Below are 12381 nucleotides of genomic sequence, written 5' to 3' on the forward strand. Positions count from 1 at the left end.
TGTTTTTGTCCTTTTTTATCAATCACATTTTTCCTCATTTCATAATTTCCAATATTTCTCTAATTTCGTACATTAAACGTGGCACTGCAGTTCCGCGTAAAGCGTTTTTCAAGTAACAAATAGTAAACGCGAATTTTCAAAATGTGTTTATGTTTCGTCTGCTCTAGTCGTCTCTTTGATTTAAACATTTATTTTAAATATTTAGCAGAAGATATGAGTCTCAATATGCGCTTTTAAAGTAGCGGATACATGCAACCGGAAAAGAAAAAATAAAACAACACAGATGTATTTAAATAACTGACAAGAATTATTAACAAAAACAAGGAAAGTTCCTGTAAAGAAGCAGATGATAACGCAGCGATGCATGTAATGGTAGGTGTGGTTCTTTTTGAAGGTCTAAATCATGTTGAAATCATTCCAGTGCATACTAATTAATAAGTTTCATAATAATAGTTTCGTTTCCTCTTGGTCTGAGAATCCCAGCTCTTTAAACCATTCATTATTTCTGCTAGCTAAATTGCACTGTTTATAACTTGAGAAATTTACAAAGGTGTTTATTATTCAGTGTATATAGTATTCCAGCACTTTCTATGGCATGAATTTCTGGAATTGTGTTTAAAAATGTAAATGCTTAAAAAGTGCTAAAATCTCTTTTGTAACTGTTATTGAATATTCATTTGCAATGAATATTCAACTTTTTGATTTTGTCACTTACTACCACATTTTTCATCCCCCCCGTCCTTAACACTCCTTGAGCTTCGTAATGCAATAAACATATACAGCATAATAACATGATGATAACTAAACACGATTTGCTTATTAAAGGATATTAAATAACAGAATGTCATAAAGCACTTACTTCCGTTTTAATAATGAACTTTAAGATATAAAAAAATTTTATTACATCAGGCTTACTGAAGTTATGTATCCGCACAGAAATTAAATAGCTCTATATAGTAGTAAATAGCTAAGTAACGAGGCTTAAGCCTTTATTTTCTTACCACTGAAATAAAGAAAGACAGTTATTTATTCTTTGCAGTTTTATATATAATAATTTAATCTAGATTTGTGAAATGCAGTTTAAATAAGATACTACTTGAAAGAAATAAAACATCTTGCATTAAAAAATTACTAGATGTGCTGTAACAGTCTTCGCTAATGAATTTGTCACAAGGAAATAATAATATAAGTAATAACGAAATCATATAAATATTGTTTGTTAGTCTCCAGTGAGATTGACAAACAATATTTCTAATTTAAAAATTAAAAATCCATTTAAAATTATCATGAACACTTCTTTTTACTAATTAAGTATTTTTAAGTCAGCTGAGAGAAAAATCATTATCTTTATTCGGCGTAATATTTCAAAATTCGTTGACGAAATTAGTTTCTTTTGTTAGTGGAGAAAAAATAGGTCACTCAGTGCACAGCAGTACAATTAACTGGCTTAAGACGATAGAAGTAAAAGTTTTTATTTAATTTTATTTATTTATTTTTTATCGTCTAAACCAGGCATGGGCAACCGTTCCTAGTTCGGGGGCCAAATTATCATTCTGTCTCCAAGTCAAGGGCCGGACCAAATTATTAATTAAAATAAATTAATATTAAATGAATTAAAACAAGTTGCTACTTCATATTTCATTTATTTATAATATAATGCTTTGGTATAAAGCTCTACATAAATTTTATAATATAATGAACGACATAACAATTTAATGTGAAGATTGGCCTTGTACCTCAACTACGAGACTATCGATATTGACGTTAATATTACTTAAGGATAATCGCATAGAATTTTCGAGGTTTTCGTCCGTTATTCTTGTCCGATCATGTCCGAATTTTTGATTTATTGTATTTCATCCTCGAAAAAAACTGTTCACACATGTATGTGCTGCTGAAAAGACAAATGATTTTTCTTGAAAAGGCGCGTAAATTTGTATATTTTTCTTCCACCAAATAAAATTTATAAAAATCCGTCAAAGCAATGTTGTTAAATTGTGATTTTAGCACTAAATCCTTCTGAAGCTCAATAAGTTCCATCTGTAAGTTTTCTGGCACATTATTTACGTCAGCATCCATCGGACGAGCAAATATAGCGAATGTGGAGTCTTTGTTTTTGAAGTCGGCAAACCTTGTATCAAATTGCTCTATTAGTGCCTTCAGTTCATCTCCATAACAATTATAAGGGATATTTTTATGAGTTGCTAGAGTAGGAAAATCATAACAATTTTTAGCTCTTATTTGACTTTTCAACAATCTTAGTTTATTACAAAAAGCTTTGACATGTCCATGCAGTTCATGAACCAATTGTCCTTGTTTTTGCAATTTAAGATTCAGTTCGTTTAGGTATCTGGTGACATCTACAAGGAATGCTAAATCAAACACCCACTCATCATCTTTTACTTGGTTAATTGTGTTTCCTTTTATGTCCATAAAATCTGCAATGTCTTGTCTCAGATCATAAAATCGTTTTAACATTTTACCTTTACTCAACCACCTCACTTCACAATAATAAGACACATCTTCATAATCCGAAAATAGGTCTGCCAAATACTCCTTAAATTGGCGGTGATTAAGTGCACGTGACTTAATAAAGTTAATACTGGCTACTACAACTTCCATAACATTTGTGAATTTAATCGATTTTGCGCACAGAGTTTGTTGGTGGATAATGTAGTGAAAATTTGTTAAATTTTCCGGATGGATCTGTGGTTCTATTGCTCTTTCATGAACTATTCCAATAAATCCCACTGTACACCAACCATCAGTGCATATGCCAGATAGTGAATTCCATTTAAGCCCAAATCTCTCGAAGGCTGTGTTGACTGTTTCGAATATATCTTCACCGATAGTTGTTCCTTTTAACGGCCGAAGCGTCAATAATTCTTCTGTGATGTTGAAATCCGCATCCACTCCTCGAATAAATATTGCTAGTTGTGCTGTATCGAAGGCATCGGTGCTGTCATCCAAAGCAATTGAAAATGCTTCCAATCTATCAATCTTCTCTTTTAAACTTTTTTTTTTTTGATATCATCAGCCATAATTTCTATCCGTCGGACAACAGTACGTCTCGACAAACGAATATTCTCGAAGTCTTTTTTCTTTTCAGGACATATTATACTTGCAACATCCAGCAGACATCCTTTGATAAATTCTCCTTCACCAAATGACTTAGAATGCTTAGCGATTTTTTCGCTTACCACAAAGCTGGCTTTGACAATGCTGTGGTGCTGCGTTCTTTGCTTGTTGAACATCTGCTGCTCAAGTTCTTCCTCAACTTCTGTATTTCATCTTTTCGTAGTTGTCCATCAATTTTTGGGTGATCCGCATGTCTCGAAGTCAAGTGTCTCTTCAAGTTGTATTCTTTGTTGACGGATACGAATTCGTTGCACAGCAAACATACAGGCAAACCTTAATTCATAATAAAATAATAATTCTCCGTCCAGTTGTCTTGAAATTGACGATTCTCTGCATCTACTTTTCTTTTATTTTTTTTGCAATAACCCCTGACATTGTCCCAAATTTAGAAGCAATAATCAGAACTGTCAAACAAAACTGTCTTCTATGCCGCAGGCACTTAACAGAACACAACATCAATGCAGGCACCGAACAGAACATAACATCAATGCAGGCACTCAACAAAGCACAACACCAACGCAAGTACCGAACTGACACGTTGTAACACGTTCACACACGCCGCTAGTCAAAGTGAGAAAGAGACCTTGGTTGAAGAAAACATAGTGTGTTTTGCGCAAGTCATATGACGTCAGCTTAATGTTAGTAGAACACACCATGTTTTCTCCCACCATGAATCAGACAAAGTTCGCTGAAATAGATTAGGACCGGATCAAAAGAAGTAGAGGACCGGATCCGGCCCACTGGCCGGGGGTTGGCCATATGTGGTCTAAACAGTTTCAATGGCTAAGAGTGCATAACTGTATCGAATAAATAAAATAATGCCAAGAGTCGAGTTGTCATTACAACCGAAATTAATGCATCCATTCTCAGAGATTTTGCTTTGGGGAAATTCGGGTTTCAACTCCCACAAAACAAATAATTCCAGTGAATATACGCAGTTGATAAACAAAATTCGCTCCATGGTCTTAATTAAAGGCTTAGCTTACGCAGTAGACGAGCAGTCAATAGCATCACAGCCCTTGGACTGACACATATAGAAGAAGGGTTTTCCCTGCCGTAAAGAAAGTTGGAAAAACATAATATGCAACTAATTGACATGGCAAACTCGCTTTACCTGTTTTGGTACTTTTATAAATAACAACAAGCCTTTATTTTCTCGTAGGCAGTTGTTATGCAGTGTTTCATTCCGAAAAGTAACGTATTTAGTTTTTGCTTTCCGAGTATAACATGAGCTTGATTTAACTTAAGTCGATTTGACCAGGGGATAAAGTGACAGAAGAGGAGGAAACGATCAGTATTTCGACTCCTTCTTAGTTCTTGACAGGGCCGACTCTACCGACGGTGGAAATATGCATTTGCACGGGGCGACAAGTTTTTTGGGGCCGGCAAAATTGGCATAAACTGTACGAAAAATAAGGAGGAAAGGGTGAGAAAATATGCTACTGCATGGGGCGGCCTTGGTTCCTGTTTATATTCTTTCCTATTTTTAGAATAAGCAGAAAATAAAGATTTAGGATAAGATAACATACTATTTAATTTTGTGCACGGTTACCCACACCTACAATCAATGAATACTTGTTGTTTATTATAAAATACAATTCATCACTTTTTATAATAGACAAATTAGTATTTCGACACCTTCTTAGTTCCTGTGTCTATTCCTCCCTATTTCTAGAATAGGGATAGGGATAATGTTGTTTACTATAAAGTACAACTTATTGTACTCAACATTATTTTATTCTGTGTTTTTTTTTTTTTTTAATATAACTTCCACTATTAGGAGATTTCACAACAGTGGGAAGAGAATGATATTATAATGATTAATCTTCATAGTATTTTTCCATACCCCAGACAATGGAAAAATTGGAAATCATTTCATCGGGAGGATGAATATCGAGCATTAATTCTGTAACCTAGCATGAGCAAATTCACAGAGTAAAATCGAGGAAGGGGTCGAAAATAAATATGTACTCTAATTTATCGAATGTGATTTATCTCGAGTGCGATTAAGGGGCGCTCGATACTGTTTCTTGTGAACTTTAATGACCAATAACAATCAATCCATGTTGTAATTTGTGCCAAACAAGGTTGATGCATTTCTGCATTTTCATCCTTTTACGTGTCTATCATTGCACGAATATATAAACATTATAATTCTCTGTAGACAAATCGTGGAAAGAATGATATTTGGCTAGTTGAGATAGACGTGTTTATTTACTGTGCTTGAAAACCGCACTCTTTTAGGCTGTACTACACAATTTACGGAGATATTCCGTGAATCTTGCATTCCACTGGCTCTAACCCTGCCCGAATTCCTACTGTCTCCCCCCCCCCATACACGAAATGTGTATGAGATCAATGGCCGCGTAGACTCCACCCGCAATTGATGACTAGTGGTGGGTATATGGTTTTAGGGAGGTAGGAAATCCGAGCTGAGCGCTTCTCGAGCTTTGCTAGTTGACTGTTCCAGTCAACAGGATTGTGCTGGCAGGTTCTTAGGTGTGCGGGAATATCATTGTAAGCTCACCGTCCTTCTTTATTACCAAGTATTTCACACCCCTCAAATAACTTCAGGAGACGCCCCATTGGCATGGATGGCATCAAGGAACAGATCCGGATTCTAAACAAGGAGGAGACACTAGATGTGCTAAAGTTAATCATGACAAAGTTTGAGACTGATTGGCCGGGTTATTTAAACCTGTACGCCCCCCCCCCCCAAAAAAAAAACGATCCAGGAGGAGAGGATGAGGAATCTCAAGGGGAATTCATTACTGTTCATCTAACCCCCCCCCCCGCCATAACAACTCACAAGAGGAGCATTCAAACTAATGGCAAAGAACAACAGAAGATCTTGTGGAGGACAACTCACCCACACAGGACGTTCCGAAAAATTCGGAGAAGGTCCCACCAGTCATATTACGGGATAAGGAGAAATTGACTTCTGTCACATCAGCCCTCAGGAAGCACATCACAATACTCCTGGGCAAAAAACTCAGATGAGAGAGTCAAAATCCAGCCAGCTACTGTCACCGACTACAGGCAGATGACAAGGCTAATGGACAACAAAAATCTTTCCTACCATACTTTTTTGCTTTACCAAGCAAAAAGACCGTAAAGAGTGTGATACGCGGTGTCACAGAAGAAATCACCCCCGATGAAAATCTCCGCTGATCTAAGCACCCAGAGTCTGACCCCAATCAAAGTGAGCAAGATGCTCAGGTCTGACAAAAGGCCAATGCCTTTAGTACTTGTAGAGATTGATAACACTCAGAAGAAGAATATATATGAACTGACTGCTATTTGTGGCTTCAGAATTACCACGGAACCTCTAAGAAAGAGAGCGTCAGCAGGAGTGCCACAGATGTCAGCAGTTTGGGCACTCCCAAAAACTATGTCAGGCCAACTTCAGGTGCTTTAAATGCGGCAAAGGCCACCAGACCATCACATGCATCAAACCAAGATCTACGCCGGCTAAGTGCGCAAACTGCGGAGGTCCCCATCCCGCCAACTCTGAAGGATGCGTAGCACACCCAAAGAACCGCGGATCAGCAAAAGCCGCCCATCCACCGTCCAGCAGTGACACTCCGGCAACCGCGCAGATCGCCATTCAGTCCAAACAAAATCTCCACTTTGACAACTTAGGAAGGAAAACAACCTCAAGCCAGGTCCAAACGTAGGCCGAGGCTGCAAGAGCCAAGGATACTTTCTCCAACTAACTCACAAGCTCCAACCTAACATCAGTACTAACTGCCTCACTAACCACCATGCTTCAGGAATTCAGCAAAACAAATCCTACGCCATCCTCCACTAAGGAATTTCTGCAAGGTACCCATTCAATTCTGACAGCCCTCAATCATGAATAAAAGGAAATATAAGCCTAACTCCCTTATCATAACTGCGTGAAACGAAAATGGACTGAACAACAAAATCCTGGAACTGCAAGAGTTCACTCACAGATACAGTCCTGATATAATCTTAGTAAATGAAACACATCTCAGGCCAGCTAATAATCCTAAATTACAGAGCTACATATTGTAGAAAACAGACAAACTCAGTGGAGAAAGTACAGCCGTATACATTAAAAACTATCTAAGCCACAACGTTCTGACCAATCCGCAAACCAAGAACCTAGAGATAACAAGTATTGAATTTCATGCAAACAATGCTGACAGTATCAAAATCTATGCTGTAAACAATCCCCCCCCCAGCATTCCATTACTGGTATCTGACTTGGACTCCATTCTCGGCTCCACAGACTCCATCATCATAGCTGGAGACTTTAATGCCAAGCATACCGCTTGGTACAGCTCCAAATCAATGACAAAGGTCGTATTCTAAACCATTACTGAACGCGAAACTCTATTGTTATAGCTGGACCCACACAGCCCACTCATCCAGCCCAGCTGGAAGCTCAGCTATATTCGACATCGCCATTCTCAGAAACATCGGATACCAATATCAACTGAAAACGTTAAACACGTTATCTTCTGATCACAACCCCATTCTGCTTAAGCTCGGTATACAAAAGCAATTCTCTCCTCCCCACTCCTTTATATCTTGGGACAAGCTCTCCAGAAACTCTCTCAGATCACATCGATGCAGTACCTATTATCCACAATAAAGAGGAAATAGACATAGCTGTAAACAACCTTACTAGCCAAATCAAAAAAGCAATAGCATCAGTTTCACAAACTGCAGTCTTTTACCCTAGCGGTCGGATCCCTGAGGAAATCATGGACCTAATCAGATTAAAAAACAAAGCCAGAAAGAGGTACCATAATACAAGAGCCCCCCAGAAGATAAAACAACTCCGAATAATTTAAATAGACAAGTCTGTGAAGCTCTGCAAAAACATCGAAACCAAGATTGGGAAACCAAACTGACTAATCAGCCCAGAGAACAATTCCATCTGGAAATTCTTGAGAACCCCCCCCACACTAAAAGCCAACATATACTCCCAATACAGACCAAGAAAGGAATGGCTCGCACAGATAAAGAAAAAACCAAAGCTCTAATTGACAGCTTGGAAACTCAATGTAACCCTTCTTAAAAATCTAAACATCAATCTTATCTACAGGATTCACCGCCGAGTCAAGTAGGTCTTAAAGCAACAAAAGGATAACTTAGAACCTATCACACCCACTTCTCCAGCAGAAGTTACAAATATCATAACCCATCTGAACAACAAGAATTCTCCAGGTCTAGATGGAATCACAAACAGAATAATCAAACTACTCCCCAGAAAAGCCATTGCACATCTAGTGAACATAATCAATGCCATCCTCAGATTCAAGCACTTTCCCATAACTTGGAGGACGGCAGATATCACGCCAATCAAAAAGATTGGAAAGAACTCTCAACTCCCCGAAAGCTACAGACCTATCAGTCTTCTATCCAGCCTTAGAAAGGTTGCGGAAAAAGTCGTCCTTACAAGGCTTCAATCAGCAACGGATAAATTAGGTATTATTCCAAATGAGCAGTTCGGATTTAGAAAAAACATAGCACTGTACAACAAATATACCGACTGGTCGAATATACAGGGTGTTCGGGATAAATTTGACAGTTTCGTAAGGAAAAAGAAAATCTTCTTTGTATCTATTAAATTTAATAAATTGACAAAAAACATTACAGGCAGAGTTAATTACAATACTATCAACAAGATTTACTCAAAATAACCACCATTAGCATCGATCACAGCTTCAATTCTGCTTCGGAACCTCGAACAAGCTGATGCTACAGTCTCCCTGGGAAGGGCCGCAAAAACTGTTTTAATTTTATCCATTAACTGGGCTTTTGTATTACTGGAAGTGCGATTGGTGTCTTTTTCAACTGCGCCCCATACAAAATAATCCATGGGGTTAAGGTCAGGGGAGTTTGGAGGCCAAACATTTGGACTGGTGAAGTCGTAGAAATTTTCAGACAACCATTTTTGACTTTTCCCAGAGGTGTGGCAAGGGGCCGAATCCTGCTGCCATACATACGGCCTACCATTGGCTACTCTTGTTATCCAGGGCTTGACTACAGTTAGCAACTCCACGAACAAAGCCCGAATTCCAATGCCAGGGTTCTTCAACACCTGTTCCTGCAGATTTGCGAGGAATTCTGCTGTACGAACGCAATCAGATCGTCTGCTAGGGATCTTTCTTCTTGCTACATCCTCGTAGTCACCATTGCAAGTCTCTAGTTCATGCCTGATTGTTTTTACTGTATTCAGGGAGCATTGGGCAGCAGTCGTAATATCCTTATTTTGATGGCGGGCACGAATCATCATGATACAAGTTATTCTCTTCCATGATTCAGGTGGGTTCCAGCTATCCATCCTTTCTGACATCTTGTATATGAATGAAGAAGGGTCCAAACTTTTAAATGAAGAGAAGTGTGTGTTAATACATGTAACTTACGGAAAAATATAATTAATTATAAATATGTCAAATTTATCCCGAACACCCTGTATCACAAAAGGTTTTAACTGGAATCTCCACACAGCTGCGGTCTTTATAGATGTTATGAAGGCTTTTGATAAGGTGTGGCACCAGGATCTTCTCTACAAACTCATCAAATTCAATATACCAATCAATTTAATAAAAATAATTGACACATACCTCAAAGACAGATACATGCAGGTCAAAATAAATGTAAAGGTATCAACCAGAAGCAGCTGTGCTGCAGGACTCACTTCTGGCCCCCTCTGCTATTTTCAATCTACATAGCTGATATCCCTCAAAACCCAAGTTCAACAATCACAGAGTTATATGCAGATGATATTGCTTTATTAGCAAGATCTCTCAGCCCCAAACTGGCAACCAGAAGACTCTAAAGCAGTATTCATACACTGGAGAAGTGGCTGATGGACTGGAGGATCCAAGCAAACCCCCCAGAAGAGTTCAACCGTACTGTTCTCCAAAAAGAAGGTCCAGACCAAGGAGGACATACACCTGCTAGGAGTCAAGATTCCATGGCAGACTGAAGTCAAATATCTCTGCGTGATGCTTGACAAAAAACTCCAATTCACCAGTCATGTAAAACACATAAGATCGAAGACATCCAAAGTAACCGCGCAACTCTACCCCATGATCAACAGAAGAAGCAAACTGGATACTCGGAACAAACTACTCATATAGAGGATGGTAATACGCCGAGTCATCACTTACGCATCTCCTGCATGGAGCCATACCTCGGATACAAACATTCAAAAACTGCAGAGGATACAGAATAAATGCCTGAGAATGATTCTGGACGCCCCATAGTTCATTAGAAACTCCCAGATTCAGAGAGAAGTCAACATTCCCTACATCACATGCCTCCTTCATGATCGAGCAGAAAAGTTCTTCATCAAGACAAGTAATCATCCAAACCCGCTGATCAAGCAAGCTTTAGACTACAATGAAGCAGAATTCTATAAATTCAAAATACCCAAGTCAATTCTATGCTCAGCTGAACACAGCTAATCTCACTGCCCTTCCAGTGCGAGCTTAAAGCTGAATAATTCTCTACTCAAAGAACTTCCCTCTCAGACAAAGGGGAATATGAAAAATATATATGCTTCACCCATCAAACTAGTAACGTTCTGCGTTCTGCGTAGAAAAATTGTAGAGCTTATTATACGTCTGTTCAGCATAAGGATTGTAGGTACTTTTCTTGTACGATCAACTGAGAAACGAATGAAATATAAATCGTTAATGGTCATCACGATGGTAAGTAGAGTGAAAGAGTTGATAATGGTAATGTATGTAAATATTTTTCAGGTTTTATATACAAAACTAAAACAATCAGAGCAAAATCCTGTCCTATGGCAGAATACTTCTGCTTGTTACAGCTTCGAGGTTGCATAGCACAGCAGATACGTGAGCCATAATTTATGCTCGTTATGAAAATGAATAATTTTCATAACGAGCTAAATTTTCATACTATTTGCTGTCTTTCTTCTCTGCGTCCATCTTCTGGCTGGTTCCATATTCAGAAGGGCAAACCTGAACTTTCCAAGTTTTTGATTTTGTTGTTTCGCCGATTACATAATATAAGGTGTTACTTACATACAGAAATCGCGAAAGTGTAATGAAAAATTTGCATTAATCAAACAATCATGTTATGGGTTGCCATTAAAAAAAATAATAAAATAAATAAACAGGTCTGTTCGGTGACCAAAAAAGTATTTTCTTCAAGTTGGAAATCATGCCACTTTTACCTGGAATTGTGAATTTTCTGGACATTAACACAACTTGAATGCTATTATGGCAAGATTATACAGCAAGTATAATTTGCCACTGATTTTAAAGCATATATTTTCTGGAATTTTTCACGTTTTCTATGTGAAAAATATCAGATTGATATCTTTGGTTTGAAATGGTACATTAAAAGCTCATACAAGAAAGATAATTTCCAGCTAATTTTCATACAAGTCTAACCGTATTACTAACAGTATTTGAAAAACCTGAACAAGTTTTCTGCAGATTGATCACTATATTAGGCTATATACTTTATATGAAGAAAAAGCTTTAAGAATGAAAACGTTAAATTCGATTACTTATACCTAGCAAAATCACACCGATTAGCAAAAGAGATGTTTTATATTAAAATTCGAATGTAGCCGCATGTATATTGTATGTATATAATTTACAAAATATGAACACTCAATTAGCCAGAATATTAGAGACATCCATACAAAACGCGTGATGCTAATTACACGGAACTAGCGAAGGCATTGTTATATATATATATATATATATATATATATATATATATATATATATATATATATATATATATATATATATATATATATATATATATATATATATATATATATATATATGGACAGAATTATTCCTTTGATATTCAATCTCAAAGGAATGATACCGAAAGCCAGATTATGAATCAGAGTATCTTGAAGTATCACGGTCCGAAAGGTTCTCGGCCTCGACCATAGATGGCAATACTATCGGCACGATTTTTCCCCCTACGTTGGTACATCTGTCATAAGCATTCATGTATAATTGCAAGTCATTCTATCAAGTAGTTTGGTTTACACAGCTGTCTGAAGCAAAAGTGTTGTCTGTATTCCTCGAAATGGATAAAATTGAGTATCTTGCGGTTACAAAATTCTTTGTAAAAGAAGGTTTAACGCCAAACGAAATTCATTCGAAGTTCATAAAAGTTTATGGGCACTCTTCTTCGTTTTCGACAATTAAGAAATGGGCTGCTGAGTTTAAACGTGGCCGTACCAGCCTTGCACGTGAAAGACGT

At 37.5% G+C, this 12381-nt stretch overlaps 1 protein-coding gene across 1 annotated transcript in view; it reads left to right on the top strand.

Moving 5' to 3' along the window:
• The first annotated feature begins 305 nt into the window (after positions 1–305).
• Positions 306–12381, top strand: part of LOC150092746 (proton-coupled zinc antiporter SLC30A1-like) — a 296774-nt gene continuing 284698 nt past the window's right edge. Inside the window, exon 1 of the mRNA XM_090414536.1 lies at positions 306–372. The gene's annotated coding sequence lies outside the window, so the exon portion shown is untranslated. The remainder of the gene's footprint in view (positions 373–12381) is intronic.

Source organism: Typopeltis vanoorti, chromosome 25, assembly GCF_054136105.1.
Source record: "Typopeltis vanoorti isolate ZY-2024b chromosome 25, IOZ_Tvanoo_1.0, whole genome shotgun sequence".
Taxonomy (NCBI): Eukaryota; Metazoa; Arthropoda; class Arachnida; order Uropygi; family Thelyphonidae; genus Typopeltis; species Typopeltis vanoorti.